Source organism: Silene latifolia, chromosome Y (genome assembly GCF_048544455.1).
Source record: "Silene latifolia isolate original U9 population chromosome Y, ASM4854445v1, whole genome shotgun sequence".
NCBI classification, from domain to species: domain Eukaryota; kingdom Viridiplantae; phylum Streptophyta; class Magnoliopsida; order Caryophyllales; family Caryophyllaceae; genus Silene; species Silene latifolia.
The window spans coordinates 200,589,402-200,610,702 of record NC_133538.1 but is presented as its reverse complement, the minus strand read 5'-3'; the positions used below and the strand labels follow the sequence as shown (position 1 = coordinate 200,610,702).

The 21,301-nt window shown below is 41.4% G+C and overlaps 2 non-coding genes across 2 annotated transcripts; both read right to left on the bottom strand.

Annotated features, from left to right (window-relative positions):
• Window positions 1-5,302: 5,302 nt before the first annotated feature.
• LOC141636679 (small nucleolar RNA R71) lies at window positions 5,303-5,409 on the bottom strand. Its single transcript, XR_012541277.1, has one exon. It is a non-coding gene; the product is annotated as a small nucleolar RNA R71 (small nucleolar RNA).
• A 14,332-nt stretch (window positions 5,410-19,741) lies between these two features.
• On the bottom strand, window positions 19,742-19,848 carry LOC141634938 (small nucleolar RNA R71). The gene has a single exon (XR_012539652.1). It is a non-coding gene; the product is annotated as a small nucleolar RNA R71 (small nucleolar RNA).
• Window positions 19,849-21,301: the final 1,453 nt, after the last annotated feature.

Below are 21,301 nucleotides of genomic sequence, written 5' to 3'. Positions count from 1 at the left end.
GAATGAATGGTTTCCCAATCATCCCGAGTACACGGTGTTTTTTGTTCATTAATGGTACCATTAACGAAAACGTACTTGCGACGGGACTTCAGCGCAACACAACGTCGTGAGCCCATTCATCAAAATTGTCCAAGGTGATACGGGCGGAAGTAATAGAGTCTCCTGGTTTATCTTGGGGACCGAGAAAATATGGAGAAGAAGAATCAATTTTGGTACACAAACCGTCGCCGCTAGTCATGACGGCTAGGGTTTTTGTATTTAGGATTTTAATTGTGTATTTTGATTCTCTGATACCATGCTAAGAATGTTTACGATATAATTATGTGTACTTCTATTCATCATATTACGTATTTATAGTACATTAGCGAATTAGGGTCGGGATTTACACGAAGCCCAACACAACTACTTAAGTAATACGGGCCTAAGGCCATACAACTCTAGTAGATACACTTTTCATGCTCCTCAAAGTTACACTTTCTAAAAGACACAAACCTCCTTAGACAAAATTCAACTGAATTTTCGAGCTACTTTTTAAAACATCAGAGTTACACTTTTTAAACATCAAAGTGACACTTTTTAAAACATCAAAATTACAATTCATAATGCTCTAGGTTACACTTTTATAACCCCAAAGTTACACTTTTCATGCCCTGAATGTTACAAAAAAATTCACAAGAAAAATTGACAAAAACTTTTACAAAAAAACAAAATATATCAAACCAACGGTTCAAACAAGATCCAACAAAATAATTCACAAGAAACAAACACATAACCTCTATTTTTCAACATAAACAAGTAATTTAGACAAAATTCAATCGAATTTTCGAGTTAGTTTTTAAAACATCAGTTACACTTTTTAAACATCAAAGTAACACTTTTTAAAACATCAAAGTTACACTTCATAATGCTCAAGGTTACATTTTTATAACCCCAAAGTTACACTTTTCATGCTTTGAAGGTTACAAAATAATTCACAAGAAAAATTCAAAAAACTTTAAAAAAAACAAAATATATCAAACCAAAGGTTCAAACAAGAACCAACAAAATAATTCATAAGAAACAAACACACAAACCTCTATTTTTCAACATAAACAAGTAATTTAGACAAAATTCAACCGAATTTTCGAGCACAATCGAGTAGTAATGAATATTTAGAAAATTCAATGGTATACATAAATATTACCATTGTGACGGACTCGAAAAAAATAATAAATTGAGGCTTTTGTTTCGCCTTGTTTGGAGTCCGGATGAATATTTACGAAGCTTTTTATAAAACCGATCCTATTTTATACGGGAGTTGTATAAAAAACAGAAATAAGAGAGGAGAAGAAGATGAGAGAGAGTGAGTTTTGGTCTGAGTGTTTTGAGAATAAATGATGAGAGAGAGAAGAGGAGTATAAATGAATGATGAGAGAGTAAAGTCAGATGGCTAGGAGTCTATATGAGAGAGGAAAATAAGCTACACAATTTTTTAATAGTTTTCTTTGCTTTTTTCTCATAATCTAAAGCATCCATCTCAACAATCTAATGGCACATATGGGGACTTAAGGACTCAATGCTTTAAGGGGGACTCAATTGAGATCTAATGAGTCCACCCCAATTCCTTGAGTCCATAAGTCTTCTTTAGGGCCCTTAATGAGGGAGAAGGAAGGCTGAGATTGAAAGAGAAAAAGGGAGGATTAATGCTAAAAGTAGGGGATTCATGCTAATTAAACACTTTTCCCCTCTACCATCACTAATCAAACATTAATTTTACTATATATCATTCATTTTCCACTCACTTCTCTATCATCTCACACAATTATCATTTCTCTCATCTCTCTAAAAACCAAATAATTCAAAAAAACATTTCCCTCCTCTCTTCCTCACTCACCCACCTACCACCACCAACCACCTTACACCCACCACCACGCACCACCACGCACGCCCCACCACCATGCACCACCACGACGACACCAACACCACCACGCACGCCTCACTACCACGCACCTACTCCCCCGACCACCACGCACTTGCGGCTGCTGCCCTCCACCACTACAACAACATCCTCCTTATTCCACAACATCCATTATGCACCACCACGACGACGGCCACTTGCAGCCCCCACAACCTCGCACCCAGACCACATCAACACCACCGCAGCACTCCACCATGTCACCACCACAACACCATCCTCCTTTTCTCTCGCACCTCTCAACACTTCCAGATTCGAGCCCCACACTTCTACCAGCCCAACCACCTCCCTCCCTTTCTCCCTTTTTTTCCAGATTTGAGCCCCACCGCCATCTCTACCAACCACCTCAACTACCACGTGACACCACCACGGCGACACTACCACACGACACCACCCTTCTCTCTCCGTTGTTCTATATCTGGACATACACGACTACCACCACCGCAACACCAAGACGACGGCCCCACCTCGACGACACAACCAACGAAAACCACCTCTCCTTTCTTCTTTCAGATATGACCACCACCACCCCCTATCGTTCATCCCGGCCTCCACCAGCCCCCACCATCTCCCTCCGCTTCTTATATTAGCATAGACCTCCAACCGCTAGACGCCCTCACCCCCCCACTAAGCAACCAACCCAACCACGGTCAAAGATAAAGAGGCGAGAAAGGAGGTCATGGAATTTCTTTAGATCTGATTTTTTTTTTAAATCTAATTTTTTTTTAATAGAGTGGAAGGGTTTTAAAAATAAAGTGTCTTTTTCACATTAAAGAGGTAAAGAGGCGAGAAGGGTTGGTTTTAAAGAAGGGTTTTAAAAAAATCAGATTTACACTCGTATATTTTTAGAATTACACTCGTATTTCCTTAAAGTTGATATATGATTTATTTGCACCAAATTTCCCTTCTTCTTTCATGCATTCCGACTCCTATCGAGTCGGTTTTGTGCACCTTACCTTGTATTTTGTGCCCGATACCCGCATCTATGATTTTGTGCCCCTCTTGCAGGATTTGAGACGGTTATAGAGGAATCGGGGCAAGAGAGGCGGTTCGATGATTAGGCACGAGGAAGAGAAGGGAGAAATGTTGAAGTAGCATTCTCTACCGGCAGGCCGGCAGCCGGTCCTCCGGCAGGGAACACTACCCGGTGAGAAGAGAAAGGAAGAATGCTGAGGAAGAGTTCTCTGCCGGCAGGCCGGCAGCCAGCCCACCGGCAGGGAACACACGCCCATACTTAGCCAAATTTCAGGAAGTATTTGGAGCTTAAGAAGAGCTCGCTGCCGGCAGCCGGTCCACCGGCACACGCTTCCCCTATTGAAGAAATGAAGAAGAAATCCAAGAAGGAATACTCCCTGCCGGCAGGCCGGCAGCCGGTCCACCGGCAGAGATATTCCCAGTCTTATTTTGGCCAGAATTTGGAGATGTCGCTGCCGACAGAGGAGGCCGGCACAGGACAACAGCTGCGAAAATTGGGCTTTACTTTCTCCTTTCCTCTAATCCAATGAAATAGTATAAATACCCCTTCCCTAATCAATTGTAAACACATACCCTAGATCTGAAATTATTTCCTTAACCTTATACAAACCCTTAATCAAAACTTTAATCTTTCCTTAATTAATCATTAATTACTTCTTATATTAGCTTAGAATTAGTATTGTTGGATTGTTTACATTTAGTATTGGGTTTTTAATTGGATATTAGTGAAGATTATTCTTCTATTTAATCAAAGGTTGCAACTTTGTCTTCATTATTGGTATAATCTCTTCTCTATTGTTGTTTATCTTTCAATTGTTTACATATTCAAGTTTAGTTGATTAGTCCATCTTTACATTATGTCTCCTCTTGTTTGTTACATGTAAAAGCACCCGTCTTTATTGTTTGTTATCATAGCTATGTGTGAGTAGTGCCCTACTAGGATGGAGGGGGATCTCATATAGCATCATAAGGGTAGATTATAGCATAGAAAGATATAATTCTTGAGTTTAAGCATCTCAATTTTATTATGCATGCTAGGTGTTTGTGTTAATGCTTGAATGAGGGTTTAAGTGCTTTCACTATCTATCTTTGCTTGTTGAGTGAGAACTTGGCTAGTAAATAGGATTAGCATGATAAAATTGTAGTTGAGTTGATTAGGTGAGGACTTAATCGATCTTAGCTTAGGGATTAGTCTCATATCGAGAGATAGAGTCTGTCTATGCTTTTGCTTTCGAATTTATCACCCTATGCATGTCTCCCCTTAACTATATGAGTGAACCCAATATCCTAGTCTCTTAATCATTGTCTTTATCATCTTAAGCTTTAATCATTTTTTTTGTTGATTTTATTCTTGTTCCTTAGTTAATTCAAATCAACCCCTTTTCCCTTTTTGAGCTAAACTAGTAGTCTAAACAAACAATCCTAGTGCCACAATTTCCGTCCTTTGAGTTCGACCCTTTTGCATATTACAATGAGCAATCATTCACTTGCGAGAGGAGTATAATTAAAACTCACATCAAGTTTTTGGTGCCGTTTCCGGGGACGGCAATATTGGATAGGATTAGTTGTTTTCATCTAGGCTTAGTTCTCTTATTTTGATGTTTGCTTGTTTGTTTTCTCCCCTTGTCCTAGTGCAACTCTTGCATTAGGACTATTTGATCTTTTGTTGAGTGCATGAATAGGTGCTACATCGGACCTCTTTACCCACTTGATCACGAGATCGAGAAGACATTTCGGGCAAGAAGAAGATTAAGAAGATTAGCTCTTTCGGCAATTCGAGGATCTCCACCCTTTCTTAACCCACCAATTACCCCAAATTCCACAATTGATAACTTAGACCAACCACCCTCCTCTTCTACCATATCACCCCTTCACATTCCACATAATTCTCCACCTCAAAACTCTCCCATTGATTCACCACAAAATTCACCAACTCACTCACAATATTCCAACCACACAAACGAAATCGGATCTCCCTAAAACAATCTCATAAACGAAGACATGGCGGACCAACCGATGGGCTACTACAATAGACCGGACCCCAACCGTGCATGTTCGGCTATCAACTATGGAGCCCTTGCTCCCAATACATTTGAACTCCGGCATCATGTAATAAACTACATGCAACAAGACACTTTGTATGTTATGAAGAATGAAGATGCACACCAACATCTCACCTCCTTCAAAGAAAAAGAGGGTTCCATTAAGCATAACGGTGTGATGGAGGAGAAAATGCTCTTGATGCTCTTCCCCATTACTTTGAAGGACAATGCTAAGAAATGCTTGAACTCCCATGAGCCGGGCACGTTCACTACTTGGGAAGCTTTATCCAAGGCCTTAATCAACAAGTTCTACCCACCTTCTGAGACCGCAAAAATTCGTCATGAGATTTAAACTTTCAAACAAAGACCAATGGAGACTCTAAGTGAAGCTTGGGAGCATTTTAGAGACCTTCTAGCATCTTGTCCACACCATGGCATCCCGAAATGGATGACCACCCAAACCTTTTTCCAAACTCTTGAGCAAAGGTTCCAGGACATGATCGTGGCAGCATCGGGTGGAAATTTTGATGGAATGAATAACGCTCATATCACGGAAATGATTCAAAACATTTCCGAGATGGAGAGTAGTTATGCTAGAGATGTGGACTAAAAAGGTGAAGGACCTTCCAAGATAGAGACGGTGCATAAGGCAAAATTGGATGCTTTGACAAAGGAATTTGAAGAGTTCAAATTGGCAAAGAAGCATGTAGACTCGAAACATGCCAATGAAGGTGGACCTAGTCATTCCAAAGTTTATTACGTACAAGAACCTAGGTCTCCACCTATGCACTATCCTCCTCAAATGTTTTGCGATTATTGTGGCGGTGTGGGGCACACTATTGAGTATTGTTCATCTATTACTCAAGAAGATCAACAAGAGTGCATTGCTCTTCAAGGGCAAGGTGCACCTAGAGTCTCCTACCAACGTCATAAGACCTTCTACCGCGCCTTCCCTAATCAAGACCTGAAGCTTTCATATGCGGGGCAACCAATGGATCCCAAATATCAACAACCTCAATATATGCCTCCACCCAAACCCGACAATTCTAGGCAATACAATCAAAACCAAGGCCAAGGCTCTAACTACCGAGGCCAAAGACAACATGACAATCCAAACTACATCCCACCTCATCAAAGAGACAACTACCGCAACCAAAACAAAAATCCTCCATACCAACAACAAGGCCACCACTTAAACCAACAATCTCATCAACCATTCAACCAACAACAAGCATACCAACAACAAGGATATCAACAACAACAAAATTTCAACCAACCTTCACAAAATCAACAATACATAGAACCACCTAATCCCAACTCTTCCCTTGAGAAATTACTAAGGGACATAGATGCCAAAGTGGATAATCAATTCAAAGCTTTGAAGACTGAATTATCAAATGTCCAAGCATATCAAAGGACATTTGATTCATATATGGCCAACCAAAACCCTTCTTCTTCACAAAGGGCTCCCCACTCATTGCCTCCTCAAGGCTCCCATCCTAGGGATGGACCACCACCACACCAACAAGCCCATGTGGTGACCTTGAGGAGTGGGAAAGACTTGGAGGACCCCTACAAGGACTATGAAGCTAAGAGAAATAGAGATGTGATGAGAGATGGTGAGGAGAGCCCACCTCCCTCACCATGAATTCGGGTTGACCATACCAAGAAAAGGAAATTGGGTGACTATGTTGAAGATGATGACAATTTTGTGTTGGAAGAGATAGTGGTTGAAAGAGACCAAGAGAGAGTTGTTGAAATAAACCAAGAGAAAGGCAAAGAAGCAAGTGAAGTAGCTAACACCAAGTAAGCCTCATCTCCCAAGAAGACCATTAACCCTCCAATCTCATTTCCTAATAAAAGTAGAGCCATGAATGAGGAGAGGAAATTCTCCAAATTCTTGGACATGTTGAAGAAGCTTGAAGTTTCATTGCCTTTCACAGAGGTGGTGACACAAATGCCGCTTTACACAAAATTCTTGAAGGATGTGTTGACCAAGAAGAAAAGCATTAGAGGATATGGTCTTGTCTCTCTTAGAGAAGAATGTAGTGCAATATTACTCAATCCCATGCCGGAGAAATTACAAGATCCGGGTACTTTTTCCATCCCGTGCACGGTGGGTAATGTTGTAACACCCCCATATTCAGAGGAGCCTTAACTAGGCCTTCCTTAGCATATAAGAGCGTTACCATCTCGGTTGCCCGAGGGTAGTAATAATCAAATGTCTATAAAAGAACTATTATATTATATTACAAGCGATTTAAACCAACAAACGATATGAAAGATACAACTCAAAGACTACTCGCTATGACTATCGAATCTCGTGAAGACTCATCCCTGCCCAGACTCCAGCTATCAACAAAGATCGGACTGCTAAGACCGACTGCTCACCATAAGGGATCACGGCAGACACATAACAAACAAACAACCACACAAGGTCAGTACTGAGATAAGATATGACAACAACAACTACAATTATCAACACAATACGATGCTATCAATCTCAAACACAATCACAATAATCCAACCAACTCTGTCACTGACTGTCCACTGGACCAGCCCTGCCAGTGGGGGACCGCAGCCGTTCCCACCAAATCCCCGCTCCTCACATGAGCGACAACCCTGTCCATTAATGTGCACATCCCCTTCTGTGGCGGGTTCCACGAAGGGCGAAACTAGGGCGTGAAGCCACTCCCGCAAGTGACCCCACTCAGCCGAGGACACGCCTCGAGAACCAGAGACAAACAATCACAATCACAATCACAGCCGTCACAATACAATTACGATATTAAACAACCACAATACAACCACAACGACCGACACGCTAGACCATCTACAGAAACTTAGTAGGCGAACCTACCTTTAAGCAACTGCAACCAATCCATGCCGACAAACAACATATCCAGCGACCAAGTGAAGCCTATAACCACAATACCATTATCTATTACTAACAAGCAAACCCTAACTGTAAAGAACAAGGACACGGATGATGATTATGACATACCTATAGGGAGAAACTCAGCAAAAGGCCGCTACCCGACTCAAGTGACGCTCTCCTAAGGCACAAGGATCTTTAAAAGGCATCCATGGAGGTTTTGAGGTGAAGGGAAAGTAAAGAGGCGACTGAAGGATAGGAGGAAAGTGGCGGAAGTGATATGCGGATTTAACAAAACGCGATATAAAACCCTCGCTGAAAACTCGGTACTCGATCGAGTACCCCACATACTCGATCAAGTGGCCCCCTACTCGATCGAGTAGTCTCTACTCTATCGAGTACCACTCATAACACGCAACCCAAGATGGTTTTGGCACGCAATTCTAAGACTACCCCCGCTCCCAAGGTCAGTCAACGCTAGTCAAAGGGTCTCAAAAAGGGCGGGTATTACAGTCTTCCACCCTTAAAATAACTTCGTCCCCGAAGTTCAACTCACCTATCTCACGCACAAGACACGGAAAAACACGACATCACTAATCTTCCTGCTCAAATCACTGCTCCCTGGAAATATCGCCCCCCCCCCTGATGTCATCATCATCACCGTCTACGCTTTATACCTATCGACTCTTACAACTATCATGCAAACAGTGTCACCATTAAATGTCACTCTATATGTATGCATCAATTCTTACAAATTATTATATATCAAACATCGACCTTTCCATACGAGCCAACACAAACGACCATCACTCATCATATGATAACGACTATCAACCCGAAACGTATCTCATGTCAACCTCATACTGCACAACTAACACCACTGTGTTACTCACTAATTCATTCTATTACGACACATCGCGCCACAACTGGCTCTTTATAACGGTCCTTTACAACATACTATCATATTCATTTCAATGAACTAAAGTAACCACTTACACTTCATATAAGCAATGTGACCAAAGTACTACAACGACAACAAAACATTGTAACGAGTAACAACATAACACAACAAAACATTGTAAACGTATAACCATATAACTTCAAATTCAGCCTTTTTATTTTGCGACATTACTCTCCCCCTCTAAAAAGGAACTTCGTCCCCGAAGTTCACCAACAAAATTACAACACATTTATTTATTACTTGATTCTTAACGTGTATTAGAAGCACAGTATTTATTATGGACATTACTCGTTAAGCATATACTCGTTAAATTACAAATCGTATACAAACCACCGGGACAACTTGCCGCCGTCGATAAAGCACGTTAGTATCGTATGCACAAACGTACGAGGAAATGTAAGTTCAATGAATGAATGGCAAAATGGCATATGTAATATTAAAACAGCAAGAAACCGTCACCACTTCACTAATTGTTATCAATATGCATATAAATATGAAACTTGACTTCCAACATATGAAATTAACGGTTCATAGGTGTTACTACGCACTAATAACTACCTCAAACATCAAACTTGCAATTATTAAACAATTGAACATTTTTAATTTTCGAAAACCTCCTGTAACAGTGCTACTCGATCGAGTATGTAGCGGTACTCGATCGAGTGCCATGCTACTCGATCGAGTGTCTTGGCTACTCGATCGAGTAGCCCACAGATCAGAATGATTTACTTCATACATGCTTGTAGCTACTCGATACAGTACGGGGTACTCTGTCGAGTACCCACAGGCCAAAATGCCTATGAAGCTCGTCGTAAACCAACATACATGTACACAATCGTTATACCAACCGAGTCGGGATGACTCCCCGACTTCCACCATCCTGCAATAAGGTCAAAGTATCAAATCCGGCCTTATGGACAATAATACAAGTCCAACTAAGTCTCAACGAAAACAACTACTAAAGTCTAACAACACTACCAACATCTAAAACCAACTACCATCAACAAAGATAAGTACAAGGAGTATCACTCCTGCTGCTGCTCAACCATAACCTCATCATCACCACCACCGCCCGAAGTACCTGCTCCCGATGACCCAATCCCCGCATCCACTCCTGCTCCATCTCCCGGGCTCACGTACCATGGGGTCAGGCCACCGTAGGCAAAGGACTGAGGTGTCCCCCACGTCGACTGATCCACCCCGTAGGAATGGAAAACCCCTGTATAGTCCCCAACTCCACTCCACCAAACCGGATGCGGTCCCTCGGTCCCTATCCCCTGAGCGTACGCCATCTCGTGCATGTTCCGAAGTGTCAAGGTAGATGACACTCTCTCCGCTAAGTAGCTGGATCGCGTCTCCGGGGTGTCGAGGTAAGGGTAGCACGGAAAAGGATGCTGCTGCTGCTATGGTGCTACCGGCCGTGGCCTAGTCTCCGAGTTCCTCTCCCTCACTCGACGGGGTCCTCTCCCCAGCCTAGATCTCTCCACTGCCACGACCGACGCATTCTCGCCCTTCTTCGGCTCTGGCATCACCTCGAGAATCGTGTCGTCGATGAGGTAGGTCTGCAGATGGCGGGGTCTATCAACATCCTCCTCCTCCTCCTCCTCATCATCAGAGTCCACCGTCACTACCGCCGGCTCTAAGGGCTCCGTCGGTGGGAGGTGCTCAGGAGCTGGAATCTTCATCCAACTCACGCCCCACACCCTCCAAGCTAGGCTACCGTCAGCCAAAGTCCTCAACCATTTCAGTTCGAGATAGTAGTCACGATCCATAGTGGGCACTGGGGTAGCTAGAGGCACGTACTCCGAAGAAGCCTCGAAAGAGGTTAGCTCTTCAGCTAACCGAGTGGCGATGGCGCCACAACTCAAGTACCGGGAAGAGGCAGTGGCCATTAAGGCAAGGGCAGCACAAACCATCGAAGGAGCATTAAAGACCACTTTCCTGGTCCGCTCCGGGTTCAAGTAAGACATCGAAGTAACACCTCATGGTTGTTCACCATCGATATCCGGTCGATCATAAAGGAGGTTCGAGAGAGAACGAAGAAAGATCCTCGATGTGACATGCTCAACATCATTAATCGGATGTTACTTGAGGTAGGAGCTGGTTTCCCGGCCAGGCAAGGCATTAGGCGGCATACACCGCACTCAGCAGGGATATCGGTGATGGAGTCCTTGGGAGGCTTGGCCAACCCAAGGTGAGAAGCAAATTGGTCCATAGAAAGCAAGAAACTAGTGTTCATCAACCGAAACTCAACGGTCTGGCCAGCGGGGTCATAGATAAAGGAGCTCATAAACTCCAGGGTAAGAAAAGGATAGGAGTGTTTCCTCAGCCTATACAAACCCATAAGGCCCAAGGTCTCAAATATGTGATGGACATCCGTCTCTATCTCCAATTCCTCCAACAAAGTAGTATCTATACACCTCGTTGGTCTCATCTTACGTTTTTGTAAAACTACAAAATGCTCTCGCTGTTTGAAATCAACAAAAACAACAGAAGGGTACTCCGAAACTGCGGGTACCATAGGTCCACTCCCTTCCCCCATCTCAGATGGATTACCTCTCCCCCGTTTACTTTGACGAGTTCCTATGTTCAGTCTCGGCATCTGTTTCAACATATGACTTAAGCAACTTGCATAAACACGTAAAGCATATACTTCATATAATTTGGACTTTACATACTCAGTTAGGCACTCAAATTCACCAACAAATTCGACATGTGAAGCACATATTTCATGCCATTAACTTTGAATACTAAGCTAGGTACACACATTCACCAACAGTTTCCAAATTTGACATATAAGCTCAGTTTACCACTACTCATAAGCCATGGTTGTGAAGAATTTATCATGGTGATTGTACATGCTCAACAAATTCGGATATCCTAGCATGCTTCTAAGGTTGTTCCATACAAACTCCTATTCACATGTGAGGCATTCTTACTAACTCATGAAAAACTAACTTAGAACATATCATCATCGTCTTTCATATTAGAAACAACAACTTAGATAAACTTTTCAGACGGTCTTTACAGCTGTAACAATTTGGCATATTTTCATCAATTATCATTACTACAAACATATTGAAGTTAAACTTACACTTAGACAGTCATACACAATACCAAATTCCTATTATAAATCACGAATTTCCATTTGAGGCACTTTTAAGACGGAGTTTTAAGGCAACTTTCTAAGGTGAAAATCATCAAAATCCATCCTTCAACATGATATAAACAATGTATAATACCCAATTCCATCATCTAATCAATGTAAATTAATCAAAAATCAATTTCAATTCTGTAAACCCTAGAAATTTTGGTGTCAATTTTGCAATTTCTAGTCTACTCTACAGCAATTAATTACCAACAAACATGGAAAGGGGGCATGTGAATCATATTTTAACAGTTAAAAGCACCAAATTGATCATAAGAATCGAAAATTTCAGATTTTTTCACTTCTCTAACACATTCAAATCAATAAACCATGTACATTAGGAAGAAAAGCATACCTTGATTGAGTAGCAAAGTAAAGAAACGAAATTAAGCAAAGAAATCAACTCCCAAAGTAACCACTACCAACTCAAGATATGAGAGATTTGAGGATTTTGAGAGGAAACAATCTTTAGGGCTCGAAATATAGAAGAAGATTGAGAAGAAATAGAAAGAATTGGGGTTTTAAGAAACCCGTAGGATTCTCTCAGACAAGAAACCTACTCGATCGAGTGTCTAGGGTACTCGATCGAGTACCACCCTACTCGATTGAGTAGGAGCCATTTCGTCGAGTATCTGCAGGGAATCTTTCCACATCCCGACGTCATAGCTTCCTAACTAGATCGAGTGAGGTCTACTCGGTCTAGTAAGCACTCGCACTCGGTCAAGTATAGTTAAGTACTCGGTCAGAAATACGAAGAAAATTGAAGATACCTGCAAAACAACACCGCGTGTCGATTCCAAACTAAGTTCGGAATTCGGCAATAATTATCACATTCGATCACGTTTTACAATCATTACTCAAGCATTAAGCATCGTCTCGACAAATGAGGTGTACGTCACCTTACGCTACACAATTACCCAACTCGGTTTACCTGCTACCGAGTCCCTCATAAACATAAGTACGTCATTATATAACACTTAAACTTGTCTTAACATATCGCTACCAAACTCGCGTTCACAATAACATGAAACATGTAATTAACATTAATTCATTCCTTCATATAACATATAATTGTATATTCTTCATAACAAATCAATCTATCCATGTTCTCCAATGCAATTATAAGCAATTCGTTTTACACAAATCGATTGTCACGCAGCGAAAAAGTTTCAACTAACTAACAAAGCATATATACATTACCACATGCTATGATTCAAATTATAACACAACAATTCTATAACCATCGTCATCGTACTCACGGCAGGGTTTATAGACTCGTACATGACTACCGTCACCATCAACTTACAGGAACACCAACATGTTCATCCTTCTATTATAGCACACTCATTCACATTCCCAAGCATTTCTATCGAATAGACTTTTGTCACGTATCCCAAAATCATCATACAAGCTCACTAATCATGCCCGCACTTCACTAAACATGGCCCAAATACAGCTATTACATCCTTATTAACGCTAACTATGGCTCAAAAACAGGTAGCTCCGACACAATTAGCATACACGTCACACATATACACACGGACTCCACATTCCCATACCCTGTGACTGGCTTAAGCATCATGGGGCCAAGAGTTTCAAATGAGGGCGCCTACTCACCCAAAACCTAGCATCAGCTGGGGCTCCCATTACAGATACACCAGGTTCATTTTATTAGACTCCCTACGTTCATTATGTTTATTTGTTACAGGTTCCAAAATCGTCGCTCTGATACCACTTTGTAACACCCTCATATTCAGAGGAGCCTTAACTAGGCCTTCCTTAGCATATAAGGGCGTTAACATCTTGGTTGCCCGAGGTTAGTAATAATCAAATGTCGATAAAAGAACTATTATATTATATTACAAGCGATTTAAACCAACAAACGATATGAAAGATACAACTCAAAGACTACTCGCTATGACTATCGAATCTCGTAAAGACTCATCCCCCGCCTGGACTCCACTATCAACAACATCAGCACCTGCTAAGACCGACTGCTCACCATAAGGGATCACGGCAGACACATAACAAACAAACAACCACACAAGGTCAGTACTGAGATAAGATACGATAACAGCAACTATAATTATCAACACAATACGATGCTATCAATCTCAAACACAATCACAATAATCCAACCAACTCTGTCACTAACTGTCTACTAGACCAGCCCTGCCAGTGGGGGACCGCAGCCGTTCCCACCAAATCCCCGCTCCTCACATGAGCGACAACCCTGTCCATTAATGTGCACATCCCCTTCTGTGGCGGGTTCCACGAAGGGCGAAACTAGGGCGTGAAGCCACTCCCGCAAGTGACCCCACTCAGCCGAGGACACGCCTCGAAAACCAGAGACAAACAATCACAATCACAATCACAGCTGTCACAATACAATTACGATATTAAACAACCACAATACAACCACAACGACCGACACGCTAGACCATCTACAGAAACTGAGTAGGCGAACCTACCCTTAAGCAACTGCAACCAATCCATGCCGACAAACAACATATCCAAATGACGACCAGCGAAGCCTATAACCACAATACCATTATCTATTACTAACAAGCAAACCCTAACTGTAAAGAACAAGGACACGGATGATGATTATGACATACCTATAGGGAGAAACTCAGCAAAAGGCCGCTACCCGACTCAAGTGACGCTCTCCTAAGGCACAAGGATCTTCAAAAGGATTCCATGGAGGTTTTGAGGTGAAGGGAAGGGAAAGAGGCGACTGAAGGATAGGAGGAAAGTGGCGGAAGTGATATGCGGATTTAACAAAACGCGATATAAAACCCTCGCTGAAAACTCGGTACTCGATCGAGTACCCCACATACTCGATCGAGTGGCCCCCTACTCGATCGAGTAACCTAGCTACTCGATCGAGTAGTCTCTACTCTATCGAGTACCACTCATAACACGCAACCAAGATGGTTTTGGCACGCAATTCTAAGACTACCCCCCGCTCCCAAGGTCAGTCAACGCTAGTCAAAGGGTCTCAAAAAGGGCAGGTGTTACAGTCTTCCCCCCTTAAAATAACTTCGTCCCCGAAGTTCAACTCACCTATCTCACGAACAAGACACGGAAAAACACGACATCACTAATCTTCCTGCTCAAATCACTGCTCCCTGGAAATATCGCCCCCCCCCCCCATGTCATCATCATCACCGTCTACGCTTTATACCTATCGACTCTTACAACTATCATGCAAACAGTGTCACCGTTAAATGTCACTCTATATGTATGCATCAATTCTTACGAATTATTATATATCAAACATCGACCTTGCCATACGAGCCAACACAAACGACCATCACTCATCATATGATAACGACTATCAACCCGAACGTATCTCATGTCAACCTCATACTGCACAACTAACACCACTGTGTTACTCACTAATTCATTCTATTACGACACATCGCGCCACAACTGGCTCTTTATAACGGTCCTTTACAACATACTATCATATTCATTTCAATGAACTAAAGTAACCACTTACACTTTATATAAGAAATGTGACCAAAGTACTACAACGACAACAAAACATTGTAACGAGGAACAACATAACACAACAAAACATTGTAAACGTATAACCATATAACTTTAAATTCAGCCTTTTTATTTTGCGACATTACTCTCCCCCTCTAAAAAGGAACTTCGTCCCCGAAGTTCACCACCAAAATTACAACACATTTATTTATTACTTGATTCCTAACATGTATTAGAAGCACAGTATTTATTATGGACATTACTCGTTAAGCATATACTCGTTAAATTACAAATCGTATACAAACCACCGGGACAACTTGCCGCCGTCGATAAAGCACGTTAGTATCGTATGCACAAACGTACGAGGAAATGTAACTTCAATGAATGAATGGTAAAATGGCATATGTAATATTAAAACAACAAGAAACCGTTGTTGACTTCTTATTGACCGGGGTATATGTAAAATGGCATATGGTAAAATGGCATATGTAAAATGACATATGTAATATTAAAACAGCAAGAAATGTAACTCACCTTCAAGGTAGGAGGGAATGTTGTTGAATTCTCTTTGACCGGGGCCATGTCACAACCTATATTTGAAAGTGTCTACTCCATAGACATGCTGGAAGAAGTTATTGAAGAAGCTAAAGACAAGTGCTCGGGAGAGCATTTGGAGGAAGACTATGAAGCTCTACCACCTATCTTGGATGAATTTGAGGGTCCGAGCTCTCCTAAGGTAGATCTCAAACCTTTGCCCCCTTCCCTTGAATACGCCTATCTTGATGAGGCACACTCCTTCCCCGTGATCATCAATCCGGACCTAACGGCTTCCCAAAAAGAAAAACTCTTGAAAGTCCTTAAGGAAAACAAGAAAGCCATAGGGTATAGCCTTGATGACCTTACGGGAATCGATCCACGAGTGTTCATGCACCGCATCACACTTGAGGATGGATTCACACCTTTCGCCCAACCTATGAGAAGGTTAAATGAGAAATCGAAGGAGGTGGTAAGGAAGGAAGTTGATAAGTTGCTTGAGGCCAGAATTATCTACTCCATCTCCGGGAGCGAATGGGTTAGCCTGGTTCAAATCGTCCCTAAAAAGGGTGGTATGACCTTGGTTGAGAATGAGGATGCTGAACTCATCTCCACCCGACCGGTCACGGGATGGAGAATGTGTATTGACTATAGGAAGCTTAATTCTGCCTCAAACAAAGATCACTTTCCCTTACCATTCATTGATCTAATGCTCGAGAGACTTGCAAACCATGAGTATTTTTGCTTTCTTGACGGTTATTCCGGGTTTTTCCAAATACCCATTCACCCGGATGACCAAGCAAAAACTACTTTTACTTGCCCTTACGTTGTCTTTGCATATCGAAGAATACCGTTTGGCTTATGCAATGCTCCCGGGACATTTCAACGGGCCATGATGTCTATTTTTTCCGAGTACATAGAGAAGTCTATGGAGGTGTTTATGGATGACTTTAGTGTCCATGGCACCTCATTTGATGATTGCTTAAAGAATCTATCCCTTGTTCTCCAACCTTGCATCCGATACAATTTGAAATTGAATTGGGATAAGTGCCATTTTATGGTACAGAAGGGAGTAGTTCTAGGACATGTGATTTCTAAGGAGGGGATCCAAGTGGACAAAGCAAAAGTTGAGGTGATTTAGAAACTTCCCCCACTCACAAATGTCAAGGGTGTAAGGAGTTTCTTAGGCCATGCGGGGTTTTATCGACGTTTTATCAAAGATTTTGCAAAAATCGCTAAACCCCGCACCTCACTTTTGGCTAAGGACACTGATGTGACCATAATTAGAGCATATTTATTCCCAGAATTAGCCTTGTTCTCATGCTTTTTAGTGCATATTTGGGTCATTTATTATCTTTAGTTCTTTGTTTTGCATATTCTTTGAGATTTTGTGTCCTTGGTAGGAAAGGAGTGCAAACCTTGCATTTTCATGACAAAATGAGGCTAAATTGATTGAATTCAATGATCAAGCATCAAGGAGAGACAAGATTAGAAGGCCTTTGTACATACTATATTAGATGGGCAATGATGAGAAAAGATCCTTGCATCCCCGAGGAAATCCTCAAGGATTTTATGAAGAAAAAGGAAGAAAAGAAGAAGGAACAAGACTGCCTGACAATCCGTGCGGATTGTCTAGAAGACGCCCGTCTTCACCCTACAATCCGTGCGTCCTCACCCCTAAGACGCCGGGCAAAAGCTCCAGAAGACGCCCGTCTTCACCACCTGGACGCCCGGGCAGAAGCTGCAGAATCCGCCCATCCCGTGCTAAAGACGCCCGGATTCCCAAACAGACCCATTTCGTCTTCTTCAAGCTTCAAGGAAGGATGCACATCTTTTTCTAGAGACCGGAGTCTTCCAAAAGAGACCGACGTTTCCTTAACAAGGGACTTAATCGTCATTTAAGCCCTTAGTTAACCCTAATTCATACACCTAATCCCCACTATAAATACCCCATTAGTCTAATTAGAAGAGCATGTTCTTCTTAGCAATCTTTAGAGTAGTTAATATCAATCAAATCTCTCTTTAATCTTGTAATCGACATTTAATCAAGTTTTAATACAAGTTTTATTTCCTTAATCTCTCTTTTGTTCATCCTTTATTTTGGGTAATTGAAGATTATTTGGGTTATTATTGGGAGATTGACAACCTCTCAATCAAGCACTCAAGTACTTCTTTTATTATTTGCTTTGTTATTGGAATCACTAGTAGGTATAATTCTCTTAATCTCTCTTTAATTATTGTTAATCACTTTCATTTATTCATCATGTTTCACTTTGTTGGTATGATTGCCAACCTTGCTAGCATGTTCAACATGATAATGAGTGAGTATTTTCCTTAGCTAGGGTTAATGGGTAATTAGGGGAAACCAACATGGGGGATGATTCATGCTTAAATTAATATGCTTTCATAGTTTATTTCCTTGCTTTTTGTGATCTCAACTTATGCACATGTTATGTTTGATGAAATGTGAGCCTATGAATCGTTGCATTTTTTACCCATCACCTATCTTTTCAATAAGACTTGTGAGACATAAACCAACTCAAGTCTCATTAGACCATGCATATTGTTGAGTAGGGAAAATTAAGTCGAATTGTAGGTGTTGTAAAATCTAATCGATTCGGCTCCGGGACCCAAACTTTCCTAGGATTGTAAGATATAAACCAACTCGATCCATCACAACAATAATTGCTTGCTTATAACTTGAGAATATGTTTGTATGATCAATTCCCATGAATCCCCTATGACCCCATGACACCCTAGTGCCTTTTATCACTTGTTTACATCCATTTTAATTCATCATTCTTGTTTACTTTCATTCCTTTTTTTTAGTTTAGTGATCTTCTACATCAAACCCCAATTGTGACACCCCTAAGACACCACTAGTTTCAATAGAAATCTCATCTCAATTCCCGTCCCTTGGGATCCGACCTTTACTTGCCTCTTTACTAATTGTAGAGTTGTTTGTGAAGTTATAAATTGTGTTTTGGTCTAGGTGCTCCTAACGACAAGTAACCGAAAAACATAGTAATACCGACCAAAAAATGGCGCCGTTGTCGGGGGCGGTGTTAACTTGATTTAGATTTTCTTATATTGTTATTAGTTATGTCTTTCTTTGCCTTGGGGAAGTAAGACTCCTAAAGGTTTGTTCTAATTGTTTTCGAGTTGTTTGATATTTTGCATGTCTAGAAGGTCACAAGGTGACTTGTTACCCTTTGATCACGAAATTGAAAGAACTTTGACAACCAATAGAAGACTTGCTAGGAGAGCTTTGAGAGGTATTAGTGAGGTTGTACATATTCAACCAAATACTATTGATTTCATCAACCCTTTTCCAAGAGAAGGTTAGGAGAACCCAACACAAAATCCAACACAAAATCAACCCACAATGCCTAAGTTTTCATCACATTCCGTACCCACCGAGGAGAACCTACCCAATGGTACTCCCACACCACAACATCTAACCGGAAATTTTATTGCCAAATCCGCATTTATCCAATTAGTCAAAAGAAGCCAATTTGGGGGGATGCCTAGTGAAGACCCTCATTCTCATATGGAGACTTTTTGTGATTATTGTGATGCAATTTCTCAAACCGGTGTAACTCAAGACCAAATTCGATGGGTCTTATTTCCTTTTTCTCTAATTGGCACCGCGAAACAATGGTTGAAGGGCCTTGATAAGGCTACTCTCGGAATTGATTCTTGGAAAAAGTTGGCTCTAGCTTTCTACAAAAAGTTCTATCCACCGAAAAAGACTAACATGCTAAGAGCTCAAATCACGGGCTTTAAGCAAAGGGATGAAGAATCTTTGTATGAAGCTTGGGACCGATTTAAGGGAATTTGCCGCTCATGTCCTCACCATGGACTTAGCGAGTGGTTCTTGGTACAACAATTTTGGAACGGTCTTTATGAAGATTCAAGGAACATTCTCAACATGGGATCAAATGGAATGTTCACCGAAGTTGATGACAATCAAACTTGGAACAAAATTGAGGAAATGGCGGTCCATAACTCACAATATAGTAGACCTCGCAAGGCTACTAGAGGAGGAAAGCATGTAGTGGACTCCATTACTCAATTGGGTGCTCAACTTAGTGCTCACATTGATACCATCAATTTGAAGTTTGAAAAAGTTATGGCTAGACTTGAAGAAGCCTCAAAATCACCAAAGCGTCATGTTAATGCCATGACGGCATCTTCATCAATCCCAAGTGGGATATGTGAGAATTGTGGAACTTTGGAACATGACCAAGGTGAATGTAGGGGAACAAATGAACAAGTGAATGCTTTCCAAGCATATAAGAGTGGTACCCCTTATTCAAACTATTAAAATGAAAACACCAAATTTCATCCAAATCTCTCATACAAAAGCCAAAATGTTCAAAACCCTCAACCAACATACACCCCACCTCCCATGAGAAACCAAAATCAAAGACCCTTTTACAACCAAAACCAAGGTTACCAAAATCAAACTCCATACAATCAACAAAATGTCCAAGGTTTTGATGTTCAAAAAGCGGTCCTCCAAATGCAAAAGAATCAACAAGAGTTTTTCACTCAAATGCAAAAGGATAGTCAAGCAAAGGAAATCACCATCAACAGCATCCTAGCTCACACCAAAATGTAGGAAACCCAATTGACTCAACTAGCATCTTCAAGCTCACAAAGACAAAAGGGGCAATTACCACCTCAAAGTAATCCCCCAAGACATGAAACGGTTAGTGCCATTCACTTGAGGAGTGGTACAAGGTATGAAGCACCAAAGAAGCAAGTTGAGGATGAAGTTGTGGAAGATAGTAACAAAGAAGAAATTGTGGAAAACTCCAAGGATGGAGAACCATCAAAAGAAGAAATTTCAAGGAAAAATGAAGACAAGGTCAAGGAGAAGGAGCCCATTGTGATTAGACTTCCTTTTCTGAGTCATCAATCCAAGCCCAAATTTGATGACCAACTTGGAAAATTTATGGAAATTGTGAAAAATTTGGAAGTCTCAATTCCTTTCACGGAATTAATCAATCACGTGCCGGCCTATGCAAAATACATGAAAGACATCCTCACAAAGAAGAAGTCAATCCGGAAGCTTGAGACTATCGCCTTCACTAAGGTGAGTAGCGCAATACTTCAAGGGAGTTCACCTCCAAAACTCAAAGATCCGGGAAGCTTCTCAATACCGTGTACCATTGGCGACACCACGATCAACAAAGCCTTATGTGATCTAGGGGCTAGTGTGAGTGTTATACCGTACTCGGTGAGTAAAAGGTTAGGGATGGGAGGCTTAAATGCATCAATATCACACTCCAAATGGCCGATAGATCGACGA